Source organism: Hevea brasiliensis, chromosome 17 (genome assembly GCF_030052815.1).
Source record: "Hevea brasiliensis isolate MT/VB/25A 57/8 chromosome 17, ASM3005281v1, whole genome shotgun sequence".
NCBI lineage: Eukaryota > Viridiplantae > Streptophyta > Magnoliopsida > Malpighiales > Euphorbiaceae > Hevea > Hevea brasiliensis.
The window spans coordinates 48,490,196-48,497,926 of NC_079509.1; the positions used below are offsets into that span (position 1 = coordinate 48,490,196).

Here is a 7,731-nt window from a genome sequence, read left to right on the forward strand (position 1 = left end):
TTATTTAGTAGATACAAGGACCCTTTTCCGTGATTGAGATGAGTTGCTTCACAAGGGGAATGTCACATCTTCTTTTAATAAAGAGAGAAATATCAAAATCTTACCTTTTTGTGAGCTTACGAATGGAGCCTTATGTCATCATCCTCTACCAACAACTGCATAATGAAGTATTTTTATTGATTTTTGTTTCACTTTTAAAGGTGCATAGATTATTATTAATTAATAAATAAATAATTAAGAAGAATATGATAAGCTCATATAATCCACTTTTAATGAAAATATCCAATTTCTGATTTTTTTTTTTTTTCTGAAGCTAGACAAATTGGTTAGCAACTATAGGAGACATGGTAGAGTGGCAAGCAACAATATCTAAAATTAGATAAAAAATTATTGAATACATATACATACAAGCACAAATAATCGCAGTATGCCATGGGTTAACACACACACATATATATATATATTAAACACATTGTACACGTACACATATATATATTAAACACATTGTATTAATATGTATATATATATATATGTATATATATTAAACACATTGTATTAATATGAAAATACTTATAACTATATTGTAATCGATGATGATAATAAAAATAAATAAAAATAAAACCTCTTAAATTAATATATAAAAGTTGGAAAAAGAAAAAAAAAATGAGAGTGTCTAATTTTGTTGAATTTTGGGTTAACTATTTTCTGTAGTTTGCATTGGCAGAAATTTAATCAATCTCTGCTTTTATTTATAAGAATATCTTTCCTCCTTTTTTTTGTCATTAAATATATAATTAATTGAAAACAAGAATATAGACTTTTTCAATAATACAAATATTGATATAGTATATGAAAATTTTATTAAACACTTATTTTATTAGAATTTTGTTGAAATTCAATTATTATTTTTAAAATGTAAAACCCTTTAAATGCCTTTTAATCTTTTTTATCAACTCATTCATGATTTATTTTGTATTATAATTTTTTTTTATACAATTTGGTCTACTTAGGACTCGAACACGAGACTTAACAGCCTTGGAGACCAGTCCAGTATCACTAAGATAAAGGCATTGGTTGTATTTTAATTTTTTATCATATATAATCATATTATATAACATTAATAACATAGTTATTTTTGTATAGATAAATTTATTTTTAAATGAAGAGATGTAACTTCATAGCTCTAATTTTTTAATATAGGGTGAATGTGGTGGCATTTTTTGTTATTCATTGAAAATATCAAAAATGGATGTTGGAGAGTTTAAATTAACAAACAGAAATATTTAATACAATGATTACAATAAAAGTTGATGAAATATGTTCTCAACTTTAAAATATATTAACTTAAATATGAATCAATCAGTGGAGCATGTGTCATTAATTTTTCTTTGGAAGCATAAGAACATGATAAAAGAATAGCGTATCATATTGGCTAGTGAACCAATGTTTTAGAATGCTATGCCTATGCCAACTTTTTTAAACTTCCAACTCATAAGATAAGTACTGGATCTGCTCCGCTAAATTATATGTCATCTAAATGCATTAATGTTTCTTTACGATTCAACATTTTTAGTATATAGTTTTCACCCCACATATTCTATAATTTTTTTATTATTTATAATATGGGGCTTTAATTTTCACTTATCATGATTTATTTATTTGTTTATTTTTTTCTTTATTCAATTAAAATAAAATTAATAATATAATACTATTTTTATACTTTAAAATATATTGTTGTCTTTGTTATTTTAAAATTAACAATTTTTTTCTTTATATTACCATTAGAGAAAGCATAAAATTTTTAAAAATTATAATGCTTATGTTATTAATAATTTGAAAATTAAAATCTTATAAAATTTTTAAAATGAAAATAAAAATCTAAATCTAAGAGTCATTATATTAGCAGTTTAATTGTTTAATATATGTGTATATTTTATAACATTGAAAATTATGACATTTTCTTAAGTATTTATAATGTAAATGAAAATTAAAAAAAAAAAAAACTATTCAACAGGCTAGGTAGATTGCCACGTGGGGGTAATGGTTGCAATGCCAGAGATGGAAGCAACTATTAAAAGCAATAAATATTTAGTGAGAATATAATAAAAAAAAAGGAAAAAAAAAAGTAAGGGGAAGAGGGACCTTTTACTGCTTAAAAACAGTAAAAGTGTCGTGTGTTTTAGTAAAATACTATAGTAGGGAGAAAAATAAAGATGATAACATTTACCCATTAAAATGTAAATACATAATTTTATTTATAATCTTAAATTATTATTATTATTATTATTATTATTATTATTATTATTATTATTTATTTTTATTTTTTTAATTTAAATTAATTCCCACAATTTCATATTAATATATTTAAGTATTATTTTTACATTCATTTCATAATGATATTTTAGAGTAGTTTTGCATCCATTTTGCTTTTATAATTAAGTTTTTTTTTTTATGTTTTTTACTTTGTTTTTACTTATTTGTTAATTTTAGCTAATTGGTATTTGATTTTTGTAATTTTGATATTTTTAATAGGATTTGTGGTAAATTAAAAGTCAATGATGCATTAGGAGATGATTCGAAGAAATACCCTAAGGAGACGCAGCTCAAGTCAAGCTTAAAGTCAAGCATAAGTGAAAAAATCATTACAACACAAACACCTATCAAGATTTGCTTAAAATACTGCTTATCCTATGCAAACAGGCAATACAAAACTTGAAATTTGCTTAAGATGTTGCTTAGGGTAAGCACTTCATTAACAGGCAACTTATAGTGTGAAAAACTTTGCTGACCTCACAAGTTTTACACCTTTTCTCTTGTCTATTCATTGGTCCTTATGCATTTTTAGACCTACTTTAGGGTATTTTTTGGGACCATATAAAAATATCTATTTCTAGTTTTTGCTCTAAGAGAAGAACTAAGAAAGAAAAATCACAAAAATGGAAAGGAAGGAAAAACGCTATTAATCCTGGACAGAGGAACTGCTGCCACTATTTCTGGAAGCTCTAGAATTTTGAGATTTTGGTTCTTCTAGCTGGGTTTTTCTATTTTTATTCCTTCATCATATTTTTCTTTACTTCTTCATCATATTTTTCTTTACTTTTTCATCATTTTTCCCTTGTAAATATCAACATGATTGAGTAGAATCTTTAAATTTTAGAGTTGGAAACCATATTTTAGATTAATTTATGGATTTGGACTGGTTTACTCTAGATTTTATATAAATATGAGTTTTGATTCTTCTCCTTATGTGCCTATTTTGCTTGCCTAATGTTGGTATCAATTGGATATTTTTTTAATCTTCGATTTAAGGACTGAAATATAAAAATCATTGATAGATAATCAAGTACTAGAACTTAAAATCAACTAAATTTAGAAATAAATAAGTAATTTAAGAGGATTCATTGATTGCTTATAAAACTTAATAGTTTTTAAGTGAATCAAATATCATATATAAGTAGGTTTGGTTTTCTTAAAATACTCTTTGGTTTGCTTAAAAAATATATTAAAGGACTTTAGAACCAATCACTTTTAAACTTTATTTTCTCTTAAAATTGGATGAACCAAGACAAATTCCAATTAATTTATACATAAATCTCAACTATGAAATCATTTTTACCATTAATTAGCCTTTAATTTTAATTACCTATTATTAATTTAGTTTAATTATATTTAGTTTAAAGGTTTATTTTCTTTGTTATTTCCATATTATGTTTAGAATTGTCAATTTCATCAAGTTTATTTACATTTACACTTTATTTCATTAATCATTAGCCCTAATAATTGCTTCATTCATAGTTTGGTGACCAAAATGCAAATCTTTATGGGAACAATACTTGACTTATTACTTTATGACTTGATATGGCTTGTATACTTACAGATACCCCACATCAAGTTTTTTGCGCCATTGCAGGGGATTTGATTTTTGTTTGATATTGAATTGTTGTTTGTTTAATTAATTTGTGTATTTTTATTTTTTAATTTCTTTATCATTTTACTTTGATAATTTGTTTATTTTGATTTTCAGGTACTTTTATTTTATGAGAAGGATAAAAAATGAATGAGGATAGCTGGAGCCTTAAGAGCAAAAGCTAAGAGGAGAAAAGTAGAATTTAGAGCTCATCAACAATAAGAAAGAGAATAAGAGCAAGAGCAACCACAAGAAGCAATGGCCAATGATGACAACAATGCCAACAACCGTTCTATGAAGGATCATGCTTATCCTAACATTAGGGATTTCATGCTAAGTATTACAAGAGTAAAAGTAGAAGCTAATAACTTTGAATTGAAGCCTGCACTCTATCAGATGGTACATTAATCACAATTTGAGAGAAGTCCAAATGAAAGTCCACATGTGCATTTGGCACACTTTCTTGAGATTAGTTATATGTTGAAGATAAATGAAGTTTCTAATGATGTTGTTCGACTCAGATTATATCCTTTCTCTTTGAAGGACCGAGCTAAAGAGTAGCCTCATTCTTTGCCACCGGGTTCTATCACAACATGGGATGAAATTTCACAAGCATTTTTAGCTCAATATTTCCCACCAAGCAAGATAGCTAAACTAAGGAATGAGCTGACTTCTTTCAAACCAAGAGATGATGGGAGCTTGTATGAAGTATGGGAGAGATACAAGGATTTACAAAGGAGATGTCCACACCACGGGATTCCTAGGTGGATGTTTGTTCAACACTTTTATAATGATGTTTCTCTAGCTATTAGGAGTACAATTGATGCATCTTCTAGAGGTGATCTTATGGAGAAATCTAAAGATAAAGTTTTTTCTGCTTTGGATAAAATTACTTATAACAACTACTAGTGGAGTTGTGAAAGGAATGAGATAAAGAAACCAGTGGTTATGTTTGAGCTTGATGCCTTGAATATGACTAATGCTAAATTTGATGCTTTAACAAGGAAGATGGACAAGCTAAGTATGAAAGTAGATTCTTCAATTAAAGGTTCAAGTAATTCAGCAGATGTTGGAGCTGTAAATGTGAATTATGCTATTGATTTTCCTTCATTTGGTCAAGACTTTTAAGTGAATAAGTGGATTATGACTACAATCAAGGGCTAGCTGGTAACCCATTTTCTACAACTTATGATCCAACGTGGAGAAAACACCCAAATTTTTCTTGGGGAGGTAGATAAGGACAACACCAAAATTTTTAGCAACCTCCTGGATATCAACCACATCAGAATTTTCAACAAAATAAAGGGTCTCCTCCTAGAATTCCTAAACCTCAGAATGCATCTGCTCCACCACAACCTCAACAACCTCTACCACAAAAAGCACAACTAGATAAGATAGCTAGATTGAAAGCTATGATTGAGACTCTACTAGTAAGCCATCAAAGTCAACAAGATATGATTTCTCAACTAACATCTAGAATGGATCAAATGGCAACCACAACAAGATGTTAGAGAATCAAATAGCTCAATAGGTAAGCTCTTCAAATAGCAAAGCATTTGGGAAGCTTCCTAGCCAACCAAAAAATTCAAAGGAGCATTACAAGGCTATCGCATTAAGAAGTGGCAAAATACTGAAGAGTGGAGACAAAAAGGTTAAAGAGAAAGTTGAGGAAGATAAAAATAGAGAGGGAGATAAAAAATAAAAAAATAAAAAAATAAAAAAAAATAAAAAAAAAAGCTAAAGTTGAAGTTAGAGTTGAAGTTGAAAAAGAGAGTTTAGTAGAAAAGAATGAGAGTAAAGAGAAGAAGAGTGAAAAGGAAGAACCTAAATAAATGGCACCTAAGGCTTACATTTCACCTTTACCATTCCCACAGAGATTCTGGTTGAATGAGATTTCTTTCCTTGGACGCATAGTATCAGCTGATGGGATTAGAGTGGATCCCAAGAAGATAGAAGCTATAATGGAATGGAAGCCACCTAAGAACGCAACAAAAGTCAGGAGTTTCTTAGGATTAGTAGGCTACTATAGGAGATTTGTGAAAGGATTCTCTCTTGTAGCAACTTCATTGACTAAGCTACTGCATAAGAATGTGAAGTTTGACTAGAATGATAAGTGCCAAGCCAATTTTGAGAAATTGAAGGTTATGCTTACTGAAGCACCAGTGTTGACATAACCAGTATCAGGGAGAGACTTTGTGGTCTATAGTGATGCTTGCATAATGGGCTTGGGTGTGTTCTAATGCAGGAAGGAAAAGTGGTTGCTTATGCTTCTAGGCAGCTAAAATCACATGAAAAGAACTACCCTACTAACGATCTTGAATTAGCAGTAATTGTATTTGCATTAAAGATATGGAGGCATTACTTATATGGTGAAAAGTGTTATATCTACATGGATCACAAAAGTCTTAAATATTTGCCAACCTAGAAGGAACTCAACCTGAGGCAGAGAAGATGGATTGAGTTCTTAAAGGATTACAATTGTATTATTAACTATCACCCTGGAAAGAAAAATGTAGTGGTAGATGCACTTAGTAGAAAATCATTGGTGACATTAAGGACTTTGAATGCTCATTTGGCTTTGGAATAAGATGGGGCTATATTAGCCGAATTACAAGTAAAGCCGAGTCTATTACAGCACGTGCAAGAAGTGCATAAACTAGATGAGAAATTGATAACCATTTTGGGTCAGATCAAAAAGGGGAAGGAGAATGGGTATGAGATAAAGGAAGATGGGTGCTTATACTACAAAGAAAGAATGTGTGTGCCGGATGATGAAGATTTGAAAAAGAGCATTCTGAAAGAGGCACACAATAGCTTTTATGCTATGCACCCCGAGAATACAAAGATGTATTGTGATTTGAAGTCTCATTATTAGTGGCCTAGTATGAAGAAGGACATTGTTGATTATGTGACAAGATGCCTGATATGTCAGCAAGTTAAGGTAGAGCACCAAGTTCCATCAGGTTTGCTGTAACCTATACCTATACTTGAGGGGAAATGGGACCGTATCATGATAGATTTTATCATTGGTCTACCTCTCACATAGAAAAAGCATGATGCAATATGGGTAATAGTAGACAAATTGATGAAGTCAGCTTACTTCCTACCAGTTAGAACCAACTTCTTAGTAGTAGAATTATATATAAGTGATATAGTTCGGTTACATGGGGTGCGAGTATCGATCACATCAGACCAAGACTCGAGGTTTACATCCAGGTTTTGAAAGAAGTTATAGGAAGCTTTAGGTACACATTTGCATTATAGCACAACTTTTCATCCTCAGACAGATGGGCAGTCAGAAAGAGTAATCCAGATACTTGAGGATATGTTAAGAAGTTGTGTTATTGAATTTGAAGGAAGTTGGGACAAGTATCTACCATTAATAGAGTTTGCATATAACAATAGTTATCAAGCAAGTATAAAGATGGCCACTTATGAAGCATTGAATGGGAGAAAGTGCAGGACACCCTTATATTGGACAGAATTAGGTGAAGATAAGAGTGTAGGGCCAGATTTGGTGAAACAGACTGAGGAGAAGGTAAAGGTGATCAGAGCTAGTTTGAAAGTTACCTCAAATAGATATAAGTCATATGCAGATTTAAAAAGAAAAGACATAGAATATAAAGTCAGTGATAAAGTTTTCCTCAAGGTGTTGCCATGGAAAAAAGTGTTAAGATTTAAGAAGAAGGGTAAGTTAAGCTCGATGTTTATCGGTCTATACAAAATCATTTAACGTATGGGTCTGATAGCCTATAGGCTAACTTTACCACTATAATTGGATAAGATCCACAATGTATTTCATGTCTTGATGCTAAGGAGGTATA

At 29.9% G+C, this 7,731-nt stretch overlaps 1 non-coding gene across 1 annotated transcript; it reads right to left on the reverse strand.

Annotated features, from left to right (window-relative positions):
- Positions 1–4,558: 4,558 nt before the first annotated feature.
- Positions 4,559–4,665, reverse strand: LOC131175782 (small nucleolar RNA R71). The gene has a single exon (XR_009145972.1). It is a non-coding gene; the product is annotated as a small nucleolar RNA R71 (small nucleolar RNA).
- Between the last annotated feature and the right edge of the window lie 3,066 nt (positions 4,666–7,731).